The 27,608-nt window shown below is 35.6% G+C and overlaps 17 non-coding genes across 17 annotated transcripts; all 17 read right to left on the reverse strand.

The window, feature by feature from the left end:
- Positions 1-312: 312 nt before the first annotated feature.
- Positions 313-405, reverse strand: TRNAI-UAU (transfer RNA isoleucine (anticodon UAU)). Its single transcript is given in 2 exon segments — positions 313-348; positions 368-405. It is a non-coding gene; the product is annotated as a tRNA-Ile (tRNA).
- An 825-nt stretch (positions 406-1,230) lies between these two features.
- Positions 1,231-1,323, reverse strand: TRNAI-UAU (transfer RNA isoleucine (anticodon UAU)). The gene is given in 2 exon segments: positions 1,231-1,266; positions 1,286-1,323. It is a non-coding gene; the product is annotated as a tRNA-Ile (tRNA).
- A 1,710-nt stretch (positions 1,324-3,033) lies between these two features.
- Positions 3,034-3,126, reverse strand: TRNAI-UAU (transfer RNA isoleucine (anticodon UAU)). The gene is given in 2 exon segments: positions 3,034-3,069; positions 3,089-3,126. It is a non-coding gene; the product is annotated as a tRNA-Ile (tRNA).
- Positions 3,127-3,957: 831 nt separating this feature from the next.
- Positions 3,958-4,050, reverse strand: TRNAI-UAU (transfer RNA isoleucine (anticodon UAU)). The gene is given in 2 exon segments: positions 3,958-3,993; positions 4,013-4,050. It is a non-coding gene; the product is annotated as a tRNA-Ile (tRNA).
- A 1,708-nt stretch (positions 4,051-5,758) lies between these two features.
- On the reverse strand, positions 5,759-5,851 carry TRNAI-UAU (transfer RNA isoleucine (anticodon UAU)). Its single transcript is given in 2 exon segments — positions 5,759-5,794; positions 5,814-5,851. It is a non-coding gene; the product is annotated as a tRNA-Ile (tRNA).
- A 3,500-nt stretch (positions 5,852-9,351) lies between these two features.
- On the reverse strand, positions 9,352-9,444 carry TRNAI-UAU (transfer RNA isoleucine (anticodon UAU)). Its single transcript is given in 2 exon segments — positions 9,352-9,387; positions 9,407-9,444. It is a non-coding gene; the product is annotated as a tRNA-Ile (tRNA).
- Positions 9,445-10,245: 801 nt separating this feature from the next.
- Positions 10,246-10,338, reverse strand: TRNAI-UAU (transfer RNA isoleucine (anticodon UAU)). Its single transcript is given in 2 exon segments — positions 10,246-10,281; positions 10,301-10,338. It is a non-coding gene; the product is annotated as a tRNA-Ile (tRNA).
- Positions 10,339-11,157: 819 nt separating this feature from the next.
- Positions 11,158-11,250, reverse strand: TRNAI-UAU (transfer RNA isoleucine (anticodon UAU)). Its single transcript is given in 2 exon segments — positions 11,158-11,193; positions 11,213-11,250. It is a non-coding gene; the product is annotated as a tRNA-Ile (tRNA).
- A 2,620-nt stretch (positions 11,251-13,870) lies between these two features.
- On the reverse strand, positions 13,871-13,963 carry TRNAI-UAU (transfer RNA isoleucine (anticodon UAU)). The gene is given in 2 exon segments: positions 13,871-13,906; positions 13,926-13,963. It is a non-coding gene; the product is annotated as a tRNA-Ile (tRNA).
- Positions 13,964-14,767: 804 nt separating this feature from the next.
- TRNAI-UAU (transfer RNA isoleucine (anticodon UAU)) lies at positions 14,768-14,860 on the reverse strand. Its single transcript is given in 2 exon segments — positions 14,768-14,803; positions 14,823-14,860. It is a non-coding gene; the product is annotated as a tRNA-Ile (tRNA).
- Positions 14,861-17,486: 2,626 nt separating this feature from the next.
- On the reverse strand, positions 17,487-17,579 carry TRNAI-UAU (transfer RNA isoleucine (anticodon UAU)). The gene is given in 2 exon segments: positions 17,487-17,522; positions 17,542-17,579. It is a non-coding gene; the product is annotated as a tRNA-Ile (tRNA).
- Positions 17,580-18,383: 804 nt separating this feature from the next.
- Positions 18,384-18,476, reverse strand: TRNAI-UAU (transfer RNA isoleucine (anticodon UAU)). The gene is given in 2 exon segments: positions 18,384-18,419; positions 18,439-18,476. It is a non-coding gene; the product is annotated as a tRNA-Ile (tRNA).
- A 2,624-nt stretch (positions 18,477-21,100) lies between these two features.
- On the reverse strand, positions 21,101-21,193 carry TRNAI-AAU (transfer RNA isoleucine (anticodon AAU)). Its single transcript is given in 2 exon segments — positions 21,101-21,136; positions 21,156-21,193. It is a non-coding gene; the product is annotated as a tRNA-Ile (tRNA).
- An 804-nt stretch (positions 21,194-21,997) lies between these two features.
- TRNAI-UAU (transfer RNA isoleucine (anticodon UAU)) lies at positions 21,998-22,090 on the reverse strand. Its single transcript is given in 2 exon segments — positions 21,998-22,033; positions 22,053-22,090. It is a non-coding gene; the product is annotated as a tRNA-Ile (tRNA).
- An 817-nt stretch (positions 22,091-22,907) lies between these two features.
- Positions 22,908-23,000, reverse strand: TRNAI-UAU (transfer RNA isoleucine (anticodon UAU)). The gene is given in 2 exon segments: positions 22,908-22,943; positions 22,963-23,000. It is a non-coding gene; the product is annotated as a tRNA-Ile (tRNA).
- Positions 23,001-24,712: 1,712 nt separating this feature from the next.
- On the reverse strand, positions 24,713-24,805 carry TRNAI-AAU (transfer RNA isoleucine (anticodon AAU)). The gene is given in 2 exon segments: positions 24,713-24,748; positions 24,768-24,805. It is a non-coding gene; the product is annotated as a tRNA-Ile (tRNA).
- Positions 24,806-27,412: 2,607 nt separating this feature from the next.
- On the reverse strand, positions 27,413-27,505 carry TRNAI-AAU (transfer RNA isoleucine (anticodon AAU)). Its single transcript is given in 2 exon segments — positions 27,413-27,448; positions 27,468-27,505. It is a non-coding gene; the product is annotated as a tRNA-Ile (tRNA).
- Positions 27,506-27,608: the final 103 nt, after the last annotated feature.

Genomic DNA, 27,608 nt, shown 5'->3' on the forward strand with positions numbered 1-27,608 from the left:
AAGAAATGTGCTGGTAGTATCCAGAGCTGTCAGTATGGATTATCATGCTATATTGCAGAAAATCAATTTGATGCAACTGCTTTACCAACAGTATGTTAATCTTTTCCATTTCTGTTTTGTTGGCTGACTGAAGGAAGATATGCAGTGCATTTGAACCAAAGCAGATGTGTGCTGACAACTTAAATGCACAATCATGTTTGTGTGTTTTCTTTCTTTCTTCCATCCTTTGTAATATCATATTAAATATTAAGGTAGCAGTTTATAATCAATGACTAATGACATAAGAAAAGGAAAAAAAACAGTATACAAAGATGCTCCAGGTGAGGCTTGAACTCACAACCTCGGCATTGCTCAACAGATACTGTCTTATAAGTACCGCGCGCTGACCAATTGCGCCACTGGAGCTCTTTGCAGCATTAATTGGTTATGCTAGATGTGGATTTTATTCAATACAATCAGTACAGTCATAAGAATTGAAAAAGAAAATCATTTTTGGTGATGAATGATGAGCAACAAAGGAACATGCATGCCAGATGGCACTTGAATAAGCTGTCCACGGTGATAGAAAAGGTTTAAAAAACAACAACAACAACAACAACAACAATGTTATCATAATTAATGTCATATTTTAGCTTCTGTGGTCACTTTTTACAAGCAAAACACTGCAAGACTGTTTTACAGTTGAAGCAAGGATAAAATATCAACTCTACTGATGAGACACTTGCTGTAATGACTTCCAACTCAGACGGGACTTAAACCCACAACCACTGGCTTAGGAGAACAGTGCCTTATCCATTATGCCAGTGGTGCTTACTGATGTCCTTATTTAAGACTGATAGGTTTTTAATAGTCAATTATTTATTTTTTGAAAAAATATGAAGCTGTTTACTGTGTTCTTTGGTTTACCAAGTCCAGCAAGAAATGTGCTGGTACTATCCAGAGCTGTCAGTATGGATTATCATGCTATATTGCAGAAAATCAATTTGATGCAACTGCTTTACCAACAGTATGTTATTCTTTTCCATTGCTGTTTTGTTGGCTGACTGAAGGAATATATGCAGTGCATTTGAACCAAAGCAGATGTGTGCTGACAACTTAATGCACAATCATGTTTGTGTGTTTTTTATTTCTTTCTTCCATCCTTTGTAATATCATATTAAATATTAAGGCTACAAGTTTATAATCAATGACTAATGACATAAGAAAAGGAAAACAAACAGTATACAAAAATGCTCCAGGTGAGGCTAGAACTCACAACCTCGGCATTGCTCAACAGATACTGTCTTATAAGTACCGCGCGCTGACCAATTGCGCCACTGGAGCACTTTGCAGCATTAATTGGTAATGCTAGATATGGATTTTATTCAATACAATCAGTACAGTCATAAGAATTGAAAAAGAAAATCATTTTTGGTGATGAATGATGAGCAACAAAGGAACATGCATGCCAGATGGCACTTGAATAAGCTGTCCACGGTGATAGAAAAGGTTTAAAAAACAACAACAACAATGTTATCATAATTAATGTCATATTTTAGCTTCTGTGGTCACTTTTTACAAGCTAAACACTGCAAGACTGTTTTACAGTTGAAGCAAGGATAAAATATCAACTCTACTGATGAGACACTTGCTGTAATGACTTCCAACTCAGACGGGACTTAAACCCACAACCACTGGCTTAGGAGAACAGTGCCTTATCCATTATGCCAGTGGTGCTTACTGATGTCCTTATTTAAGACTGATAGGTTTTTAATAGTCAATTATTTATTTTTTGAAAAAATATGAAGCTGTTTACTGTGTTCTTTGCATTACCAAGTCCAGCAAGAAATGTGCTGGTACTATCCAGAGCAGTCAGTATGGATTATCATGCTATATTGCAGAAAATCAATTTGATGCAACTGCTTTACCAACAGTATGTTAATCTTTTCCATTGCTGTTTTGTTGGCTGACTGAAGGAAGATATGCAGTGCATTTGAACCAAAGCAGATGTGTGCTGACAACTTAAATGCACTGTGTTTTTTCTTTCTTTCTTCCATCCTTTGTAATATCATATTAAATATTAAGGTAGCAGTTTATAATCAATGACTAATGACATACGAAAAGGAAAAAAACAGTATACAAAGATGCTCCAGGTGAGGCTTGAACTTACAACCTCGGTATTGCTCAACAGATACTGTCTTATAAGTACCACACGCTGACCAATTGCGCCACTGGAGCACTTTGCAGCATTGATTGGTTATGCTAGATGTGGATTTTATTTAATACAATCAGTACAGTCATAAGAATTGAAAAAAAATAAAATCATTTTTGGTGATGAATGATGAGCAACAAAGGAACATGCATGCCAGATTGCATTAGAATAAGCTGTCCACTGTGATAGAAAAGGTTTAAAAAGCAACAACAACAACAATGTTATCATAATTAATGTCATATTTTAGCTTCTGTGGTCATTTTTTACAAGCTAAACACTGCAAGACTGTTTTACAGTTGAAGCAAGGATAAAATATCAACTCTAGTGATGAGACACTTGCTGTAATGACTTCCAACTCAGACGGGACTTAAACTTACAACCACTGGCTTAGGAGAACAGTGCCTGATCCATTATGCCAGTGTTGCTTACTGATGTCCTTATTTAAGACTGATAGGTTTTTAATAGTCAATTATTTATTTTTGAAAAAAAGTGAAGCTGTTTACTGTGTTCTTTGCATTACCAAGTCCAGCAAGAAATGTGCTGGTACTATCCAGAGCTGTCAGTATGGATTATCATGCTATATTGCAGAAAATCAATTTGATGCAACTGCTTTACCAACAGTATGTTAATCTTTTCCATTGCTGTTTTGTTGGCTGACTGAAGGAAGATATGCAGTGCATTTGAACCAAAGCAGATGTGTGCTGACAACTTAAATGCACAATCATGTTTGTGTGTTTTCTTTCTTTCTTCCATCCTTTGTAATATCATATTAAATATTAAGGTAGCAGTTTATAATCAATGACTAATGACATAAGAAAAGGAAAAAAAACAGTATACAAAGATGCTCCAGGTGAGGCTTGAACTCACAACCTCGGCATTGCTCAACAGATACTGTCTTATAAGTACCGCGCGCTGACCAATTGCGCCACTGGAGCTCTTTGCAGCATTAATTGGTTATGCTAGATGTGGATTTTATTCAATACAATCAGTACAGTCATAAGAATTGAAAAAGAAAATCATTTTTGGTGATGAATGATGAGCAACAAAGGAACATGCATGCCAGATGGCACTTGAATAAGCTGTCCACGGTGATAGAAAAGGTTTAAAAAACAACAACAACAACAACAACAACAACAACAATGTTATCATAATTAATGTCATATTTTAGCTTCTGTGGTCACTTTTTACAAGCTAAACACTGCAAGACTGTTTTACAGTTGAAGCAAGGATAAAATATCAACTCTACTGATGAGACACTTGCTGTAATGACTTCCAACTCAGACGGGACTTAAACCCACAACCACTGGCTTAGGAGAACAGTGCCTTATCCATTATGCCAGTGGTGCTTACTGATGTCCTTATTTAAGACTGATAGGTTTTTAATAGTCAATTATTTATTTTTTGAAAAAATATGAAGCTGTTTACTGTGTTCTTTGGTTTACCAAGTCCAGCAAGAAATGTGCTGGTACTATCCAGAGCTGTCAGTATGGATTATCATGCTATATTGCAGAAAATCAATTTGATGCAACTGCTTTACCAACAGTATGTTATTCTTTTCCATTGCTGTTTTGTTGGCTGACTGAAGGAATATATGCAGAGCATTTGAACCAAAGCAGATGTGTGCTGACAACTTAATGCACAATCATGTTTGTGTGTTTTTTATTTCTTTCTTCCATCCTTTGTAATATCATATTAAATATTAAGGCTACAAGTTTATAATCAATGACTAATGACATAAGAAAAGGAAAAAAAACAGTATACAAAAATGCTCCAGGTGAGGCTTGAACTCACAACCTCGGCATTGCTCAACAGATACTGTCTTATAAGTACCGCGCGCTGACCAATTGCGCCACTGGAGCACTTTGCAGCATTAATTGGTAATGCTAGATATGGATTTTATTCAATACAATCAGTACAGTCATAAGAATTGAAAAAGAAAATCATTTTTGGTGATGAATGATGAGCAACAAAGGAACATGCATGCCAGATGGCACTTGAATAAGCTGTCCACGGTGATAGAAAAGGTTTAAAAAACAACAACAACAATGTTATCATAATTAATGTCATATTTTAGCTTCTGTGGTCACTTTTTACAAGCTAAACACTGCAAGACTGTTTTACAGTTGAAGCAAGGATAAAATATCAACTCTACTGATGAGACACTTGCTGTAATGACTTCCAACTCAGACGGGACTTAAACCCACAACCACTGGCTTAGGAGAACAGTGCCTTATCCATTATGCCAGTGGTGCTTACTGATGTCCTTATTTAAGACTGATAGGTTTTTAATAGTCAATTATATTTTTTTTGAAAAAATATGAAGCTGTTTACTGTGTTCTTTGCATTACCAAGTCCAGCAAGAAATGTGCTGGTACTATCCAGAGCTGTCAGTATGGATTATCATGCTATATTGCAGAAAATCAATTTGATGCAACTGCTTTACCAACAGTATGTTAATCTTTTCCATTGCTGTTTTGTTGGCTGACTGAAGGAAGATATGCAGTGCATTTGAACCAAAGCAGATGTGTGCTGACAACTTAAATGCACTGTTTTTTCTTTCTTTCTTCCATCCTTTGTAATATCATATTAAATATTAAGGTAGCAGTTTATAATCAATGACTAATGACATACGAAAAGGAAAAAAACAGTATACAAAGATGCTCCAGGTGAGGCTTGAACTCACAACTTCGGTATTGCTCAACAGATACTGTCTTATAAGTACCACACGCTGACCAATTGCGCCACTGGAGCACTTTGCAGCATTGATTGGTTATGCTAGATGTGGATTTTATTTAATACAATCAGTACAGTCATAAGAATTGAAAAAAAATAAAATCATTTTTGGTGATGAATGATGAGCAACAAAGGAACATGCATGCCAGATTGCATTAGAATAAGCTGTCCACTGTGATAGAAAAGGTTTAAAAAGCAACAACAACAACAATGTTATCATAATTAATGTCATATTTTAGCTTCTGTGGTCATTTTTTACAAGCTAAACACTGCAAGACTGTTTTACAGTTGAAGCAAGGATAAAATATCAACTCTAGTGATGAGACACTTGCTGTAATGACTTCCAACTCAGACGGGACTTAAACTTACAACCACTGGCTTAGGAGAACAGTGCCTGATCCATTATGCCAGTGTTGCTTACTGATGTCCTTATTTAAGACTGATAGGTTTTTAATAGTCAATTATTTATTTTTGAAAAAAAGTGAAGCTGTTTACTGTGTTCTTTGCATTACCAAGTCCAGCAAGAAATGTGCTGGTACTATCCAGAGCTGTCAGTATGGATTATCATGCTATATTGCAGAAAATCAATTTGATGCAACTGCTTTACCAACAGTATGTTAATCTTTTCCATTGCTGTTTTGTTGGCTGACTGAAGGAAGATATGCAGTGCATTTGAACCAAAGCAGATGTGTGCTGACAACTTAAATGCACAATCATGTTTGTGTTTTTTCTTTCTTTCTTCCATCCTTTGTAATATCATATTAAATATTAAGGTAGCAGTTTATAATCAATGACTTATGACATAAGAAAAGGAAAAAAAACAGTATACAAAGATGCTCCAGGTGAGGCTTGAACTCACAACCTCGGCATTGCTCAACAGATACTGTCTTATAAGTACCGTGCGCTGACCAATTGTGCCACTGGAGCTCTTTACAGCATTAATTGGTTATGCTAGATGTGGATTTTATTCAATACAATCAGTACAGTCATAAGAATTGAAAAAGAAAATCATTTTTGGTGATGAATGATGAGCAACAAAGGAACATGCATGCCAGATGGCACTTGAATAAGCTGTCCACTGTGATAGAAAAGGTTTAAAAAACAACAACAATTTTATCATAATTAATGTCAAATTTTAGCTTCTGTGGTCACTTTTTACAAGCTAAACACTGCAATACTGTTTTACAGTTGAAGCAAGGATAAAATATCAACTCTAGTGATGAGACACTTGCTGTAATGACTTCCAACTCAGATGGGACTTAAACCCACAACCACTGGCTTAGGAGAACAGTGCCTTATCCATTATTTTAGTGGTGCTTACTGATGTCCTTATTTAAGACTGTTAGGTTTTTAATAGTCAATTATTTATTTTTTAAAAAAAGTGAAGCTGTTTACTGTGTTCTTTGCATTACCAAGTCCAGCAAGAAATGTGCTGGTACTATCCAGAGCTGTCAGTATGGATTATCTTGCTATATTGCAGAAAATCAATTTGATGCAACTGCTTTACCAACAGTATGTTATTCTTTTCCATTGCTGTTTTGTTGGCTGACTGAAGGAAGATATGCAGTGCATTTGAACCAAAGCAGATGTGTGCTGACAACTTAAATGCACAATCATGTTTGTGTGTTTTATTTCTTTCTTCCATCCTTTGTAATATCATATTAAATATTAAGGCTACCAGTTTATAATCAATGACTAATGACATAAGAAAAGGAAAAAAAACAGTATACAAAGATTCTCCAGGTGAGGCTTGAACTCACAACCTTGGCATTGTTCAACAGATACTGTCTTATAAGTACCGCGCGCTGACCAATTGCGCCACTGGAGCGCTTTGCAACATTGATTGGTTATGCTAGATGTGGATTTTATTCAATGCAATCAGTACAGTCATAAGAATTGAAAAAGAAAATCATTTTTGGTGATGAATGATGAGCAACAAAGGAACATGCATGCCAGATGGTACTTAAATAAGATGTCCACGGTGATAGAAAATGTTTAAAAAAAACAACAACAATGTTATCATAATAAATGTCATATTTTAGCTTCTGTGGTCATTTTTTGCAAGCTAAACACTGCAAGACTGTTTTACAGTTGAAGCAAGGATAAAATATCAATTCTAGTGATGAGACACTTGCTGTAATGACTTCCACCCCATATGGAACTTGGACCCCTGTCTTAGGAGGGCAGTGACTTATCCATTATGCCAGTCTTATTTAAGACTGTTAGGTTTTTAATAGTCAATTATTTATTTTTGAGGAAAAAGTGAAGCTGTTTACTGTGTTCTTTGCATTACCAAGTCCAGCAAGAAATGTGCTGGTACTATCCAGAGCTGTCAGTATGGATTATCATGCTATATTGCAGAAAATCAATTTGATGCAACTGCTTTACCAACAGTATGTTAATCTTTTCCATTGCTGTTTTGTTGGCTGACTGAAGGAAGATATGCAGTGCATTTGAACCAAAGCAGATGTGTGCTGACAACTTAAATGCACAATCATGTTTGTGTTTTTTCTTTCTTTCTTCCATCCTTTGTAATATCATATTAAATATTAAGGTAGCAGTTTATAATCAATGACTAATGACATAAGTAAAGGAAAAAAAAAACAGTACACAAAGATGCTCCAAGTGAGGCTTGAACTCACAACCTTGGCATTGCTCAACAGATACTGTCTTATAAGTTTTGCGCGCTGACCAATTGCGCCACTGGAGCATTTTGCAGCATTAATTGGTTATGCTAGATGTGGATTTTATTCAATACAATCAGTACATTCATAAGAATTGAAAAAGAAAATCATTTTCAGTGATGAATGATGAGCAACAAAGGAACATGCATGCCAGATGGCACTTGAATAAGCTGTCCACGGTGATAGAAAAGGTTTAAAAAACAACAACAACAATGTTATCATAATAAATGTCATATTTTAGCTTATGTGGTCATTTTTTACAAGCTAAACACTGCAAGACTGTTTTACAGTTGAAGCAAAGATAAAATATCAACTCTAGTGATGAGACACTTGCTGTAATGACTTCCAACTCAGAAGGGACTTAAACCCACAACCACTGGCTTAGGAGAACAGTGCCTTATCCATTATGCCAGTGGTGCTTACTGATGTCCTTATTTAAGACTGATAGGTTTTTAATAGTCAATTATTTATTTTTGAGGAAAAAGTGAAGCTGTTTACTGTGTTCTTTGCATTACCAAGTCCAGCAAGAAATGTGCTGGTACTATCCAGAGCTGTCAGTATGGATTATCATGCTATATTGCAGAAAATCAATTTGATGCAACTGCTTTACCAACAGTATGTTAATCTTTTCCATTGCTGTTTTGTTGGCTGACTGAAGGAAGATATGCAGTGCATTTGAACCAAAGCAGATGTGTGCTGACAACTTAAATGCACAATCATGCTTGTGTGTTTTCTTTCTTTCTTCCATCCTTTGTAATATCATATTAAATATTAAGGTAGCAGTTTATAATCAATGACTAATGACATAAGAAAAGGAAAAAAACCAGTAAAACCTCCAGGTGAGGCTTGAACTCACAACCTCGGCATTGCTCAACAGATACTGTCTTATAAAAACCGCGCGCTGACCAATTGCGCCACTGGAGCTCTTTGCAGCATTAATTGGTTATGCTTGATGTGGATTTTATTCAATACAATCAGTACAGTCATAAGAATTGAAAAAGAAAATCATTTTTGGTGATGAATGATGAGCAACAAAGGAACATGCATGCCAGATGGCACTTGAATAAGCTGTCCACGGTGATAGAAAAGGTTTAAAAAACAACAACAACAACAACAACAATGTTATCATAATTAATGTCATATTTTAGCTTCTGTGGTCACTTTTTACAAGCTAAACACTGCAAGACTGTTTTACAGTTGAAGCAAGGATAAAATATCAACTCTACTGATGAGACACTTGCTGTAATGACTTCCAACTCAGACGGGACTTAAACCCACAACCACTGGCTTAGGAGAACAGTGCCTTATCCATTATGCCAGTGGTGCTTACTGATGTCCTTATTTAAGACTGTTAGGTTTTTAATAGTCAATTATTTATTTTTGAAAAAAATTTAAGCTGTTTACTGTGTTCTTTGCATTACCAATCCAGCAAGAAATGTGCTGGTACTATCCAGAGCTGTCAGTATGGATTATCATGCTATATTGCAGAAAATCAATTTGATGCTACTGCTTTACCAACAGCATGTTAATCTTTTCCATTGCTGTTTTGTTTGCTGACTGAAGGAAGATATGCAGTGCATTTGAACCAAAGCAGATGTGTGCTGACAACTTAAATGCACAATCATGTTTGCGTTTTTTCTTTCTTTCTTCCATCCTTTGTAATATCATATTAAATATTAAGGTAGCAGTTTATAATCAATGACTAATGACATAAGAAAAGGAAAAAAAAACAGTATACAAAGATGCTCCAGGTGAGGCTTGAACTCACAACCTCGGCATTGCTCAACAGATACTGTCTTATAAGTACCGCGCGCTGACCAATTGCGCCACTGGAGCACTTTGCAGCATTAAGTAGTAATGCTAGATGTGGATTTTATTCAATACAATCAGTACAGTCATAAGAATTGAAAAAGAAAATCATTTTTGGTGATGAATGATGAGCAACAAAGGAACATGCATGCCAGATGGCACTTGAATAAGCTGTCCACAGTGATAGAAAAGGTTTAAAAAACAACAACAACAATGTTATCATAATTAATGTCATATTTTAGCTTCTGTGATCACTTTTTACAAGCTAAACACTGCAAGACTGTTTTACAGTTGAAGCAAGGATAAAATATCAACTCTACTGATGAGACACTTGCTGTAATGACTTCCAACTCAGACGGGACTTAAACCCACAACCACTGGCTTAGGAGAACAGTGCCTTATCCATTATGCCAGTGGTGCTTACTGATGTCCTTATTTAAGACTGATAGGTTTTTAATAGTCAATTATTTATTTTTTGAAAAAATATGAAGCTGTTTACTGTGTTCTTTGCATTACCAAGTCCAGCAAGAAATGTGCTGGTACTATCCCGAGCTGTCAGTATGGATTATCATGCTATATTGCAGAAAATCAATTTGATGCAACTGCTTTACCAACAGTATGTTAATCTTTTCCATTGCTGTTTTGTTGGCTGACTGAAGGAAGATATGCAGTGCATTTGAACCAAAGCAGATGTGTGCTGACAACTTAAATGCACTGTGTTTTTTCTTTCTTTCTTCCATCCTTTGTAATATCATATTAAATATTAAGGTAGCAGTTTATAATCAATGACTAATGACATAAGAAAAGGAAAAAAACAGTATACAAAGATGCTCCAGGTGGGGCTTGAACTCACAACCTCGGCATTGCTCAACAGATACTGTCTTATAAGTACCACGCGCTGACCAATTGCGCCACTGGAGCACTTTGCAGCATTGATTGGTTATGCTAGATGTGGATTTTATTTAATACAATCAGTACAGTCATAAGAATTGAAAAAAAATAAAATCATTTTTGGTGATGAATGATGAGCAACAAAGGAACATGCATGCCAGATTGCATTAGAATAAGCTGTCCACTGTGATAGAAAAGATTTAAAAAGCAACAACAACAACAATGTTATCATAATTAATGTCATATTTTAGCTTCTGTGGTCATTTCTTACAAGCTAAACACTGCAAGACTGTTTTACAGTTGAAGCAAGGATAAAATATCAACTCTAGTGATGAGACACTTGCTGTAATGACTTCCAACTCAGACGGGACTTAAACTTACAACCACTGGCTTAGGAGAACAGTGCCTTATCCATTATGCCAGTGTTGCTTACTGATGTCCTTATTTAAGACTGATAGGTTTTTAATAGTCAATTATTTATTTTTGAAAAAAAGTGAAGCTGTTTACTGTGTTCTTTGCATTACCAAGTCCAGCAAGAAATGTGCTGGTACTATCCAGAGCTGTCAGTATGGATTATTATGCTATATTGCAGAAAATCAATTTGATGCAACTGCTTTACCAACAGTATGTTAATCTTTTCCATTGCTGTTTTGTTGGCTGACTGAAGGAAGATATGCAGTGCATTTGAACCAAAGCAGATGTGTGCTGACAACTTAAATGCACTATCATGTTTGTGTTTTTTCTTTCTTTCTTTCTTCCATCCTTTGTAATATCATATTAAATATTAAGGTAGCAGTTTATAATCAATGACTAATGACATAAGAAAAGGAAAATAACAGTATACAAAGATGCTCCAGGTGAGGCTTGAACTCACAACCTCGGCATTGCTCAACAGATACTGTCTTATAAGTACCACGCGCTGACCAATTGCGCCACTGGAGCACTTTGCAGTATTGACTGGTTATGCTAGATGTGGATTTTATTTAATACAATCAGTACAGTCATAAGAAATGGAAAAAAAAATCATTTTTGGTGATGAATGATGAGCAACAAAGGAACATGCATGCCAGATGGCACTTGAATAAGCTGTCCACTGTGATAGAAAAGGTTTAAAAAACAACAACAACAACAATGTTATCATAATTAATGTCATATTTTAGCTTCTGTGGTATTTTTTTACAAGCTAAACACTGCAAGACTGTTTTACAGTTGAAGCAAGGATAAAATATCAACTCTAGTGATGAGACACTTGCTGTAATGACTTCCAACTCAGACGGGACTTAAACCCACAACCACTGGCTTAGGAGAACAGTGCCTTATCCATTATGCCAGTGGTGCTTACTGATGTCCTTATTTAAGACTGATAGGTTTTTAATAGTCAATTATTTATTTTTGAAAAAAAGTGAAGCTGTTTACTGTGTTCTTTGCATTACCAAGTCCAGCAAGAAATGTGCTGGTACTATCCAGAGCTGTCAGTATGGATTATTATGCTATATTGCAGAAAATCAATTTGATGCAACTGCTTTACCAACAGTATGTTAATCTTTTCCATTGCTGTTTTGTTGGCTGACTGAAGGAAGATATGCAGTGCATTTGAACCAAAGCAGATGTGTGCTGACAACTTAAATGCACAATCATGTTTGTGTTTTTTCTTTCTTTCTTCCATCCTTTGTAATATCATATTAAATATTAAGGTAGCAGTTTATAATCAATGACTTATGACATAAGAAAAGGAAAAAAAACAGTATACAAAGATGCTCCAGGTGAGGCTTGAACTCACAACCTCAGCATTGCTCAACAGATACTGTCTTATAAGTTTCGCGCGCTGACCAATTGCGCCACTGGAGCACTTTGCAGCATTAATTGGTTATGCTAGATGTGGATTTTATTCAATACAATCAGTACATTCATAAGAATTGAAAAAGAAAATCATTTTTGGTGATGAATGATGAGCAACAAAGGAACATGCATGCCAGATGGCACTTGAATAAGCTGTCCACGGTGATAGAAAAGGTTTAAAAAACAACAACAATGTTATCATAATAAATGTCATATTTTAGCTTCTGTGGTCATTTTTTACAAGCTAAACACTGCAAGACTGTTTTACAGTTGAAGCAAGGATAAAATATCAACTCTAGTGATGAGACACTTGCTGTAATGACTTCCAACTCAGACGGGACTTAAACCCACAACCACTGGCTTAGGAGAACAGTGCCTTATCCATTATGCCAGTGGTGCTTACTGATGTCCTTATTTAAGACTGATAGGTTTTTAATAGTCAATTATTATTTTTTGAAAAAAAGTGAAGCTGTTTACTGTGTTCTTTGCATTACCAAGTCCAGCAAGAAATGTGCTGGTACTATCCAGAGCTGTCAGTATGGATTATCATGCTATATTGCAGAAAATCAATTTGATGCAACTGCTTTACCAACAGTATGTTAATCTTTTCCATTGCTGTTTTGTTGGCTGACTGAAGGAAGATATGCAATGCATTTGAACCAAAGCAGATGTGTGCTGACAACTTAAATGCACAATCATGTTTGTGTTTTTTCTTTCTTTCTTCCATCCTTTGTAATATCATATTAAATATTAAGGTAGCAGTTTATAATCAATGACTTATGACATAAGAAAAGGAAAAAAAACAGTATACAAAGATGCTCCAGGTGAGGCTTGAACACACAACCTCGGCATTGCTCAACAGATACTGTCTTATAAGTACCGCGCGCTGACCAATTGTGCCACTGGAGCTCTTTGCAGCATTAATTGGTTATGCTAGATGTGGATTTTATTCAATACAATCAGTACAGTCATAAGGATTGAAAAAGAAAATCATTTTTGGTGATGAATGATGAGCAACAAAGGAACATGCATGCCAGATGGCACTTGAATAAGCTGTCCACAGTGATAGAAAAGGTTTAAAAAACAACAACAACAATTTTATCATAATTAATGTCATATTTTAGCTTCTGTGGTCACTTTTTACAAGCTAAACACTGCAATACTGTTTTACAGTTGAAGCAAGGATAAAATATCAACTCTAGTGATGAGACACTTTCTGTAATGACTTCCAACTCAGATGGGACTTAAACCCACAACCACTGGCTTAGGAGAACAGTGCCTTATTCATTATTCCAGTGGTGCTTACTGATGTCCTTATTTAAGACTGATAGGTTTTTAATAGTCAATTATTTATTTTTTGAAAAAATATGAAGCTGTTTACTGTGTTCTTTGCATTACCAAGTCCAGCAAGAAATGTGCTGGTATTATCCAGAGCTGTCAGTATGGATTATCATGCTATATTGCAGAAAATCAATTTGATGCAACTGCTTTACCAACAGTATGTTAATCTTTTCCATTGCTGTTTTGTTGGCTGACTGAAGGAAGATATGCAGTGCATTTGAACCAAAGCAGATGTGTGCTGACAACTTAAATGCACTATCATGTTTGTGTTTTTTCTTTCTTTCTTTCTTCCATCCTTTGTAATATCATATTAAATATTAAGGTAGCAGTTTATAATCAATGACTAATGACATAAGAAAAGGAAAAAAACAGTATACAAAGATGCTCCAGGTGAGGCTTGAACTCACAACCTCGGCATTGCTCAACAGATACTGTCTTATAAGTACCACGCGCTGACCAATTGCGCCACTGGAGCACTTTGCAGCATTGACTGGTTATGCTAGATGTGGATTTTATTTAATACAATCAGTACAGTCATAAGAATTGGAAAAGAAAATCATTTTTGGTGATGAATGGTGAGCAACAAAGGAACATGCATGCCAGATGGCACTTGAATAAGCTGTCCACTGTGATAGAAAAGGTTTAAAAAACAACAACAACAACAATGTTATCATAATTAATGTCATATTTTAGCTTCTGTGGTAATTTTTTACAAGCTAAACACTGCAAGACTGTTTTACAGTTGAAGCAAGGATAAAATATCAACTCTAGTGATGAGACACTTGCTGTAATGACTTCCAACTCAGACGGGACTTAAACCCACAACCACTGGCATAGGAGAACAGTGCCTTATCCATTATGCCAGTGGTGCTTACTGATGTCCTTATTTAAGACTGATAGGTTTTTAATAGTCAATTATTTATTTTTTGAAAAAATATGAAGCTGTTTACTGTGTTCTTTGCATTACCAAGTCCAGCAAGAAATGTACTGGTACTATCCAGAGCTGTCAGTATGGATTATCATGCTATATTGCAGAAAATCATTTTGATGCAACTGCTTTACCAACAGTATGTTAATCTTTTCCATTGCTGTTTTGTTGGCTGACTGAAGGAAGATATGCAGTGCATTTGAACCAAAGCAGATGTGTGCTGACAACTTAAATGCACTGTGTTTTTTCTTTCTTTCTTCCATCCTTTGTAATATCATATTAAATATTAAGGTAGCAGTTTATAATCAATGACTAATGACATAAGAAAAGGAAAAAAATAGTATACAAAGATGCTCCAGGTGAGGCTTGAACTCACAACCTCGGCATTGCTCAACAGATACTGTCTTATAAGTACCAAACGCTGACCAATTGCGCCACTGGAGCACTTTGCAGCATTGATTGGTTATGCTAGATGTGGATTTTATTTAATACAATCAGTACAGTCATAAGAATTGAAAAAAAATAAAATCATTTTTGGTGATGAATGATGAGCAACAAAGGAACATGCATGCCAGATTGCATTAGAATAAGCTGTCCACTGTGATAGAAAAGGTTTAAAAAGCAACAACAACAACAATGTTATCATAATTAATGTCATATTTTAGCTTCTGTGGTCATTTTTTACAAGCTAAACACTGCAAGACTGTTTTACAGTTGAAGCAAGGATAAAATATCAACTCTAGTGATGAGACACTTGCTGTAATGACTTCCAACTCAGATGGGACTTAAACTTACAACCACTGGCTTAGGAGAACAGTGCCTTATCCATTATGCCAGTGTTGCTTACTGATGTCCTTATTTAAGACTGATAGGTTTTTAATAGTCAATTATTTATTTTTGAAAAAAAGTGAAGCTGTTTACTGTGTTCTTTGCATTACCAAGTCCAGCAAGAAATGTGCTGGTACTATCCAGAGCTGTCAGTATGGATTATTATGCTATATTGCAGAAAATCAATTTGATGCAACTGCTTTACCAACAGTATGTTAATCTTTTCCATTGCTGTTTTGTTGGCTGACTGAAGGAAGATATGTAGTGCATTTGAACCAAAGCAGATGTGTGCTGACAACTTAAATGCACAATCATGTTTGTGTTTTTTCTTTCTTTCTTCCATCCTTTGTAATATCATATTAAATATTAAGGTAGCAGTTTATAATCAACGACTTATGACATAAGAAAAGGAAAAAAAATAGTATACAAAGATGCTCCAGGTGAGGTTTGAACTCACAACCTCAGCATTGCTCAACAGATACTGTCTTATAAGTTTCGCGCGCTGACCAATTGCGCCACTGGAGCACTTTGCAGCATTAATTGGTTATGCTAGATGTGGATTTTATTCAATACAATCAGTACATTCATAAGAATTGAAAAAGAAAATCATTTTTGGTGATGAATGATGAGCAACAAAGGAACATGCATGCCAGATGGCACTTGAATAAGCTGTCCACGGTGATAGAAAAGGTTTAAAAAACAACAACAACAATGTTATCATAATAAATGTCATATTTTAGCTTCTGTGGTCATTTTTTACAAGCTAAACACTGCAAGACTGTTTTACAGTTGAAGCAAGGATAAAATATCAACTCTAGTGATGAGACACTTGCTGTAATGACTTCCAACTCAGACGGGACTTAAACCCACAACCACTGGCTTAGGAGAACAGTGCCTTATCCATTATGCCAGTGGTGCTTACTGATGTCCTTATTTAAGACTGATAGGTTTTTAATAGTCAATTATTATTTTTTGAAAAAAAGTGAAGCTGTTTACTGTGTTCTTTGCATTACCAAGTCCAGCAAGAAATGTGCTGGTACTATCCAGAGCTGTCAGTATGGATTATCATGCTATATTGCAGAAAATCAATTTGATGCAACTGCTTTACCAACAGTATGTTAATCTTTTCCATTGCTGTTTTGTTGGCTGACTGAAGGAAGATATGCAGTGCATTTGAACCAAAGCAGATGTGTGCTGACAACTTAAATGCACAATCATGTTTGTGTGTTTTCTTTCTTTCTTCCATCCTTTGTAATATCATATTAAATATTAAGGTAGCAGTTTATAATCAATGACTAATGACATAAGAAAAGGAAAAAAAATAGTATACAAAGATGCTCCAGGTGAGGCTTGACTTCACAACCTTGGCATTGCTCAACAGATACTGTCTTATAAGTTTCGCGCGCTGACCAATTGCGCCACTGGAGCACTTTGCAGCATTAATTGGTTATGCTAGATGTGGATTTTATTCAATACAATCAGTACAGTCATAAGAATTGAAAAAGAAAATCATTTTCGGTGATGAATGATGAGCAACAAAGGAACATGCATGCCAGATGGTACTTGAATAAGCTGTCCACGGTGATAGAAAAGGTTTAAAAAACAACAACAACAATGTTATCATAATTAATGTCATATTTTAGCTTCTGTGGTCATTTTTTACAAGCTAAACACTGCAAGACTGTTTTACAGTTGAAGCAAGGATAAAATATCAACTCTAGTGATGAGACACTTTCTGTAATGACTTCCAACTCAGATGGGACTTAAACCCACAACCACTGGCTTAGGAGAACAGTGCCTTATTCATTATTCCAGTGGTGCTTACTGATGTCCTTATTTAAGACTGATAGGTTTTTAATAGTCAATTATTTATTTTTTGAAAAAATATGAAGCTGTTTACTGTGTTCTTTGCATTACCAAGTCCAGCAAGAAATGTGCTGGTATTATCCAGAGCTGTCAGTATGGATTATCATGCTATATTGCAGAAAATCAATTTGATGCAACTGCTTTACCAACAGTATGTTAATCTTTTCCATTGCTGTTTTGTTGGCTGACTGAAGGAAGATATGCAGTGCATTTGAACCAAAGCAGATGTGTGCTGACAACTTAAATGCACTATCATGTTTGTGTTTTTTCTTTCTTTCTTTCTTCCATCCTTTGTAATATCATATTAAATATTAAGGTAGCAGTTTATAATCAATGACTAATGACATAAGAAAAGGAAAAAAACAGTATACAAAGATGCTCCAGGTGAGGCTTGAACTCACAACCTCGGCATTGCTCAACAGATACTGTCTTATAAGTACCACGCGCTGACCAATTGCGCCACTGGAGCACTTTGCAGCATTGACTGGTTATGCTAGATGTGGATTTTATTTAATACAATCAGTACAGTCATAAGAATTGGAAAAAAAAATCATTTTTGGTGATGAATGGTGAGCAACAAAGGAACATGCATGCCAGATGGCACTTGAATAAGCTGTCCACTGTGATAGAAAAGGTTTAAAAAACAACAACAACAACAATGTTATCATAATTAATGTCATATTTTAGCTTCTGTGGTAATTTTTTACAAGCTAAACACTGCAAGACTGTTTTACAGTTGAAGCAAGGATAAAATATCTACTCTAGTGATGAGACACTTGCTGTAATGACTTCCAACTCAGACGGGACTTAAACCCACAACCACTGGCATAGGAGAACAGTGCCTTATCCATTATGCCAGTGGTGCTTACTGATGTCCTTATTTAAGACTGATAGGTTTTTAATAGTCAATTATTTATTTTTTGAAAAAATATGAAGCTGTTTACTGTGTTCTTTGCATTACCAAGTCCAGCAAGAAATGTACTGGTACTATCCAGAGCTGTCAGTATGGATTATCATGCTATATTGCAGAAAATCATTTTGATGCAACTGCTTTACCAACAGTATGTTAATCTTTTCCATTGCTGTTTTGTTGGCTGACTGAAGGAAGATATGCAGTGCATTTGAACCAAAGCAGATGTGTGCTGACAACTTAAATGCACTGTGTTTTTTCTTTCTTTCTTCCATCCTTTGTAATATCATATTAAATATTAAGGTAGCAGTTTATAATCAATGACTAATGACATAAGAAAAGGAAAAAAATAGTATACAAAGATGCTCCAGGTGAGGCTTGAACTCACAACCTCGGCATTGCTCAACAGATACTGTCTTATAAGTACCAAACGCTGACCAATTGCGCCACTGGAGCACTTTGCAGCATTGATTGGTTATGCTAGATGTGGATTTTATTTAATACAATCAGTACAGTCATAAGAATTGAAAAAAAATAAAATCATTTTTGGTGATGAATGATGAGCAACAAAGGAACATGCATGCCAGATTGCATTAGAATAAGCTGTCCACTGTGATAGAAAAGGTTTAAAAAGCAACAACAACAACAATGTTATCATAATTAATGTCATATTTTAGCTTCTGTGGTCATTTTTTACAAGCTAAACACTGCAAGACTGTTTTACAGTTGAAGCAAGGATAAAATATCAACTCTAGTGATGAGACACTTGCTGTAATGACTTCCAACTCAGATGGGACTTAAACTTACAACCACTGGCTTAGGAGAACAGTGCCTTATCCATTATGCCAGTGTTGCTTACTGATGTCCTTATTTAAGACTGATAGGTTTTTAATAGTCAATTATTTATTTTTGAAAAAAAGTGAAGCTGTTTACTGTGTTCTTTGCATTACCAAGTCCAGCAAGAAATGTGCTGGTACTATCCAGAGCTGTCAGTATGGATTATTATGCTATATTGCAGAAAATCAATTTGATGCAACTGCTTTACCAACAGTATGTTAATCTTTTCCATTGCTGTTTTGTTGGCTGACTGAAGGAAGATATGTAGTGCATTTGAACCAAAGCAGATGTGTGCTGACAACTTAAATGCACAATCATGTTTGTGTTTTTTCTTTCTTTCTTCCATCCTTTGTAATATCATATTAAATATTAAGGTAGCAGTTTATAATCAACGACTTATGACATAAGAAAAGGAAAAAAAATAGTATACAAAGATGCTCCAGGTGAGGTTTGAACTCACAACCTCAGCATTGCTCAACAGATACTGTCTTATAAGTTTCGCGCGCTGACCAATTGCGCCACTGGAGCACTTTGCAGCATTAATTGGTTATGCTAGATGTGGATTTTATTCAATACAATCAGTACATTCATAAGAATTGAAAAAGAAAATCATTTTTGGTGATGAATGATGAGCAACAAAGGAACATGCATGCCAGATGGCACTTGAATAAGCTGTCCACGGTGATAGAAAAGGTTTAAAAAACAACAACAACAATGTTATCATAATAAATGTCATATTTTAGCTTCTGTGGTCATTTTTTACAAGCTAAACACTGCAAGACTGTTTTACAGTTGAAGCAAGGATAAAATATCAACTCTAGTGATGAGACACTTGCTGTAATGACTTCCAACTCAGACGGGACTTAAACCCACAACCACTGGCTTAGGAGAACAGTGCCTTATCCATTATGCCAGTGGTGCTTACTGATGTCCTTATTTAAGACTGATAGGTTTTTAATAGTCAATTATTATTTTTTGAAAAAAAGTGAAGCTGTTTACTGTGTTCTTTGCATTACCAAGTCCAGCAAGAAATGTGCTGGTACTATCCAGAGCTGTCAGTATGGATTATCATGCTATATTGCAGAAAATCAATTTGATGCAACTGCTTTACCAACAGTATGTTAATCTTTTCCATTGCTGTTTTGTTGGCTGACTGAAGGAAGATATGCAGTGCATTTGAACCAAAGCAGATGTGTGCTGACAACTTAAATGCACAATCATGTTTGTGTGTTTTCTTTCTTTCTTCCATCCTTTGTAATATCATATTAAATATTAAGGTAGCAGTTTATAATCAATGACTAATGACATAAGAAAAGGAAAAAAAATAGTATACAAAGATGCTCCAGGTGAGGCTTGACCTCACAACCTTGGCATTGCTCAACAGATACTGTCTTATAAGTTTCGCGCGCTGACCAATTGCGCCACTGGAGCACTTTGCAGCATTAATTGGTTATGCTAGATGTGGATTTTATTCAATACAATCAGTACAGTCATAAGAATTGAAAAAGAAAATCATTTTCGGTGATGAATGATGAGCAACAAAGGAACATGCATGCCAGATGGTACTTGAATAAGCTGTCCACGGTGATAGAAAAGGTTTAAAAAACAACAACAACAATGTTATCATAATTAATGTCATATTTTAGCTTCTGTGGTCATTTTTTACAAGCTAAACACTGCAAGACTGTTTTACAGTTGAAGCAAGGATAAAATATCAACTCTAGTGATGAGACACTTGCTGTAATGACTTCCATTTCAGACGGGACTTAAACCCACAACCACTGGCTTAGGAGAACAGTGCCTTATCCATTATGCCAGTGGTGCTTACTGATGTCTTTATTTAAGATTGATAGGTTTTTAATAGTCAATTATTTATTTTTGAAAAAAAGTGAAGCTGTTTACCGTGTTCTTTGCATTACCAAGTCCAGCAAGAAATGTGCTGGTACTTTCCAGAGCTGTCAGTATGGATTATCATGCTATATTGCAGAAAATCAATTTGATGCAACTGCTTTACCAACAGTATGTTAATCTTTTCCATTGCTGTTTTGTTGGCTGACTGAAGGAAGATATGCAGTGCATTTGAACCAAAGCAGATGTGTGCTGACAACTTAAATGCACAATCATGTTTGTGTTTTTTCTTTCTTTCTTCCATCCTTTGTAATATCATATTAAATATTAAGGTAGCAGTTTATAATCAATGACTAATGACATAAGAAAAGGAAAAAAAAAACAATATACAAAGATGCTCCAGGTGAGGCTTGAACTCACAACCTCGGCATTGCTCAACAGATACTGTCTTATTAGTACTGCACGCTGACCAATTGCGCCACTGGAGCACTTTGCAGCATTAGTTGGTTATGCTAGATGTGGATTTTATTCAATACAATCAGTACAGTAATAAGAATTGAAAAAGAAAATCATTTTTGGTGATGAATGATGAGCAACAAAGGAACATACATGCCAGATGGCACTTGAATAAGCTGTCCACGGTGATAGAAAAGGTTTAAAAAACAACAACAACAATGTTATCATAATTAATGTCATATTTTAGCTTCTGCGGTCATTTTTTACAAGCTAAACCCTGCAAGACTGTTTTACAGTTGAAGCAAGGATAAAATATCAACTCTAGTGATGAGACACTTGCTGTAATGACTTCCACCCCATATGGGACTTGGAACCCCTGGCTTAGGAGGGCAGTGACTTATCCATTATGCCAGTGGTGCTTACTGATGTTCTTATTTAAGACTGTTAGGTTTTTAATAGTCAATTATTTATTTTTGAGGAAAAAATGAATCTGTTTACTGTGTTCTTTGCATTACCAAGTCCAGCAAGAAATGTGCTGGTACTATCCAGAGCTGTCAGTATGGATTATCATGCTATATTGCAGAAAATCAATTTGATGCAACTGCTTTACCAACAGTATGTTAATCTTTTCCATTGCTGTTTTGTTGGCTGACTGAAGGAAGATATGCAGTGCATTTGAACCAAAGCAGATGTGTGCTGACAACTTAAATGCACAATCATGTTTGAGTATTTTCTTTCTTTCTTCCATCCTTTGTAATATCATATTAAATATTAAGTTAGCAATTTATAATCAATGACTAATGACATAAGAAAAGAAAAAAAACAGTGTACAAAGATGCTCCAGGTGAGGCTTGAACTCACAACCTCGACATTGCTCAACAGATACTGTCTTATAAGTACCACGCGCTGACCAATTGCGCCACTGGAGCACTTTGCAGCATTAATTGGTTATGCTAGATGTGGATTTTATTCAATACAATCAGTACAGTCATAAGAATTGAAAAAGAAAATCATTTTTGGTGATGAATGATGAGCAACAAAGGAACATGCATGCCAGATGGCACTTGAATAAGCTGTCCACTGTGATAGAAAAGGTTTAAAAAACAACAACAACAACAACAATGTTATCCTAATTAATGTCATTTTTTAGCTTCTGTGGTCATTTTTTACAAGCTAAACACTGCAAGACTGTTTTACAGTTGAAGCAAGGATAAAATATCAACTCTAGTGATGAGACACTTGCTGTAATGACTTCCAACTTAGATGGGACTTAAACCCACAACCACTGGCTTAGGAGTACAGTGCCTTATCCATTATGCCAGTGGTGCTCACTGATGTCCTAATTTAAGACTGTTAGGTTTTTAATAGTCAATTATTTATTTTTGAAAAAAAGTGAAGCTGTTTACTGTGTTCTTTGCATTACCAAGTCCAGCAAGAAATGTGCTGGTACTATCCAGAGCTGTCAGTATGGATAATCATGCTATATTGCAGAAAATCAATTTGATGCAACTGCTTTACCAACAGTATGTTAATCTTTTCCATTGCTGTTTTGTTAGCTGACTGAAGGAAGATATGCAGTGCATTTGAACCAAAGCAGATGTGTGCTGACAACTTAAATTCACAATCATGTTTGAGTTTTTTCTTTCTTTCTTCCATCCTTTGTAATATCATATTAAATATTAAGGTAGCAGTTTATAATCAATGACTAATGACATAAGAAAAGGAAAAAAAAACAGTGTACAAAGATGCTCCAGGTGAGGCTTGAACTCACATCCTCGGCATTGCTCAACAGATACTGTTTCATAAGTACTGCGCGCTGACCAATTGCGCCACTGGAGCACTTTGCAGCATTAATTGGTTATGCTAGATGTGGATTTTATTCAATACAATCAGTACAGTCATAAGAATTGAAAAAGAAAATCATTTTTGGTGATGAATGATGAGCAACAAAGGAACATGCATGCCAGATGGCACTTGAATAAGCTGTCCACGGTGATAGAAAAGGTTTAAAAAACAACAACAACAATGTTATCATAATTAATGTCATATTTTAGCTTCTGTGGTCATTTTTTACAAGCTAAACACTGCAAGACTGTTTTACAGTTGAAGCAAGGATAAAATATCAACTCTAGTGATGAGACACTTGCTGTAATGACTTCCACCCCATATGGGACTTGGAACCCCTGGCTTAGGAGGGCAGTGACTTATCCATTATGCCAGTGGTGCTTACTGATGTTCTTATTTAAGACTGTTAGGTTTTTAATAGTCAATTATTTATTTTTGAGGAAAAAGTGAAGCTGTTTACTGTGTTCTATGCATTACCAAGTCCAGCAAGAAATGTGCTGGTACTATCCAGAGCTGTCAGTATGGATTATCATGCTATATTGCAGAAAATCAATTTGATGCAACTGCTTTACCAACAGTATGTTAATCTTTTCCATTGCTGTTTTGTTGGCTGACTGAAGGAAGATATGCAGTGCATTTGAACCAAAGCAGATGTGTGCTGACAACTTAAATGCACAATCATGTTTGTGTTTTTTCTTTCTTTCTTCCATCCTTTGTAATATCATATTAAATATTAAGGTAGCAGTTTATAATCAATGACTAATGACATAAGAAAAGGAAAAAAAAAACAGAACACAAAGATATTCCAGGGGAGGCTTGAACTCACTACCTCACCATTGCTCAACAGATACTGTCTTATAAGTACTGCGCGCTGACCAATTGCACCACTGGAGCACTTTGCAGCATTAATTGGTTATGCTAGATGTGGATTTTATTCAATACAATCAGTACAGTCATAAGAATTGAAAAAGAAAATCATTTTCGGTGATGAATGATGAGCAACAAAGGAACATGCATGCCAGATGGCACTTGAATAAGCTGTCCACGGTGATAGAAAAGGTTTAAAAAACAACAACAACAATGTTATCATAATTAATGTCATATTTTAGCTTCTGTGGTCATTTTTTACAAGCTAAACACTGCAAGACTGTTTTACAGTTGAAGCAAGGATAAAATATCAACTCTAGTGATGAGACACTTGCTGTAATGACTTCCATTTCAGACGGGACTTAAACCCACAACCACTGGCTTAGGAGAACAGTGCCTTATCCATTATGCCAGTGGTGCTTACTGATGTCTTTATTTAAGATTGATAGGTTTTTAATAGTCAATTATTTATTTTTGAAAAAAAGTGAAGCTGTTTACCGTGTTCTTTGCATTACCAAGTCCAGCAAGAAATGTGCTGGTACTATCCAGAGCTGTCAGTATGGATTATCATGCTATATTGCAGAAAATCAATTTGATGCAACTGCTTTACCAACAGTATGTTAATCTTTTCCATTGCTGTTTTGTTGGCTGACTGAAGGAAGATATGCAGTGCATTTGAACCAAAGCAGATGTGTGCTGACAACTTAAATGCACAATCATGTTTGTGTTTTTTCTTTCTTTCTTCCATCCTTTGTAATATCATATTAAATATTAAGGTAGCAGTTTATAATCAATGACTAATGACATAAGAAAAGGAAAAAAAAAACAATACACAAAGATGCTCCAGGTGAGGCTTGAACTCACAACCTCGGCATTGCTCAACAGATACTGTCTTATTAGTACTGCACGCTGACCAATTGCGCCACTGGAGCACTTTGCAGCATTAATTGGTTATGCTAGATGTGGATTTTATTCAATACAATCAGTACAGTCATAAGAATTGAAAAAGAAAATCATTTTTGGTGATGAATGATGAGCAACAAAGGAACATACATGCCAGATGGCACTTGAATAAGCTGTCCACGGTGATAGAAAAGGTTTAAAAAACAACAACAACAATGTTATCATAATTAATGTCATATTTTAGCTTCTGTGGTCATTTTTTACAAGCTAAACCCTGCAAGACTGTTTTACAGTTGAAGCAAGGATAAAATATCAACTCTAGTGATGAGACACTTGCTGTAATGACTTCCACCCCATATGGGACTTGGAACCCCTGGCTTAGGAGGGCAGTGACTTATCCATTATGCCAGTGGTGCTTACTGATGTTCTTATTTAAGACTGTTAGGTTTTTAATAGTCAATTATTTATTTTTGAGGAAAAAATGAAGCTGTTTACTGTGTTCTTTGCATTACCAAGTCCAGCAAGAAATGTGCTGGTACTATCCAGAGCTGTCAGTATGGATTATCATGCTATATTGCAGAAAATCAATTTGATGCAACTGCTTTACCAACAGTATGTTAATCTTTTCCATTGCTGTTTTGTTGGCTGACTGAAGGAAGATATGCAGTGCATTTGAACCAAAGCAGATGTGTGCTGACAACTTAAATGCACAATCATGTTTGAGTATTTTCTTTCTTTCTTCCATCCTTTGTAATATCATATTAAATATTAAGGTAGCAGTTTATAATCAATGACTAATGACATAAGAATAGAAAAAAAACAGTGTACAAAGATGCTCCAGGTGAGGCGTGAACTCACAACCTCGGCATTGCTCAACAGATACTGTCTTATAAGTACTGCGCGCTGACCAATTGCGCCACTGGAGCACTTTGCAGCATTAATTGGTTATGCTAGATGTGGATTTTATTCAATACAATCAGTACAGTCATAAGAATTGAAAAAGAAAATATTTTTTTGTGATGAATGATGAGCAACAAAGGAACATGCATGCCAGATGGCACTTGAATAAGCTGTCCACGGTGATAGAAAAGGTTTAAAAAACAACAACAACAATGTTATCATAATTAATGTCATATTTTAGCTTCTGTGGTCATTTTTTACAAGCTAAACACTGCAAGACTGTTTTACAGTTGAAGCAAGGATAAAATATCAACTCTAGTGATGAGACACTTGCTGTAATGACTTCCACCCCATATGGGACTTGGAACCCCTGGCTTAGGAGGGCAGTGACTTATCCATTATGCCAGTGGTGCTTACTGATGTTCTTATTTAAGACTGTTAGGTTTTTAATAGTCAATTATTTATTTTTGAGGAAAAAGTGAAGCTGTTTACTGTGTTCTATGCATTACCAAGTCCAGCAAGAAATGTGCTGGTACTATCCAGAGCTGTCAGTATGGATTATCATGCTATATTGCAGAAAATCAATTTGATGCAACTGCTTTACCAACAGTATGTTAATCTTTTCCATTGCTGTTTTGTTGGCTGACTGAAGGAAGATATGCAGTGCATTTGAACCAAAGCAGATGTGTGCTGACAACTTAAATGCACAATCATGTTTGTGTGTTTTCTTTCTTTCTTCCATCCTTTGTAATATCATATTAAATATTAAGGTAGCAGTTTATAATCAATGACTAATGACATAAGAAAAGGAAAAAAAATAGTATACAAAGATGCTCCAGGTGAGGCTTGACCTCACAACCTTGGCATTGCTCAACAGATACTGTCTTATAAGTTTCGCGCGCTGACCAATTGCGCCACTGGAGCACTTTGCAGCATTAATTGGTTATGCTAGATGTGGATTTTATTCAATACAATCAGTACAGTCATAAGAATTGAAAAAGAAAATCATTTTCGGTGATGAATGATGAGCAACAAAGGAACATGCATGCCAGATGGTACTTGAATAAGCTGTCCACGGTGATAGAAAAGGTTTAAAAAACAACAACAACAATGTTATCATAATTAATGTCATATTTTAGCTTCTGTGGTCATTTTTTACAAGCTAAACACTGCAAGACTGTTTTACAGTTGAAGCAAGGATAAAATATCAACTCTAGTGATGAGACACTTGCTGTAATGACTTCCATTTCAGACGGGACTTAAACCCACAACCACTGGCTTAGGAGAACAGTGCCTTATCCATTATGCCAGTGGTGCTTACTGATGTCTTTATTTAAGATTGATAGGTTTTTAATAGTCAATTATTTATTTTTGAAAAAAAGTGAAGCTGTTTACCGTGTTCTTTGCATTACCAAGTCCAGCAAGAAATGTGCTGGTACTTTCCAGAGCTGTCAGTATGGATTATCATGCTATATTGCAGAAAATCAATTTGATGCAACTGCTTTACCAACAGTATGTTAATCTTTTCCATTGCTGTTTTGTTGGCTGACTGAAGGAAGATATGCAGTGCATTTGAACCAAAGCAGATGTGTGCTGACAACTTAAATGCACAATCATGTTTGTGTTTTTTCTTTCTTTCTTCCATCCTTTGTAATATCATATTAAATATTAAGGTAGCAGTTTATAATCAATGACTAATGACATAAGAAAAGGAAAAAAAAAACAATATACAAAGATGCTCCAGGTGAGGCTTGAACTCACAACCTCGGCATTGCTCAACAGATACTGTCTTATTAGTACTGCACGCTAACCAATTGCGCCACTGGAGCACTTTGCAGCATTAGTTGGTTATGCTAGATGTGGATTTTATTCAATACAATCAGTACAGTAATAAGAATTGAAAAAGAAAATCATTTTTGGTGATGAATGATG

Source organism: Pseudophryne corroboree, unplaced genomic scaffold (assembly GCF_028390025.1).
Source record: "Pseudophryne corroboree isolate aPseCor3 unplaced genomic scaffold, aPseCor3.hap2 scaffold_2341, whole genome shotgun sequence".
In the NCBI taxonomy this organism is placed as follows: Eukaryota; Metazoa; Chordata; class Amphibia; order Anura; family Myobatrachidae; genus Pseudophryne; species Pseudophryne corroboree.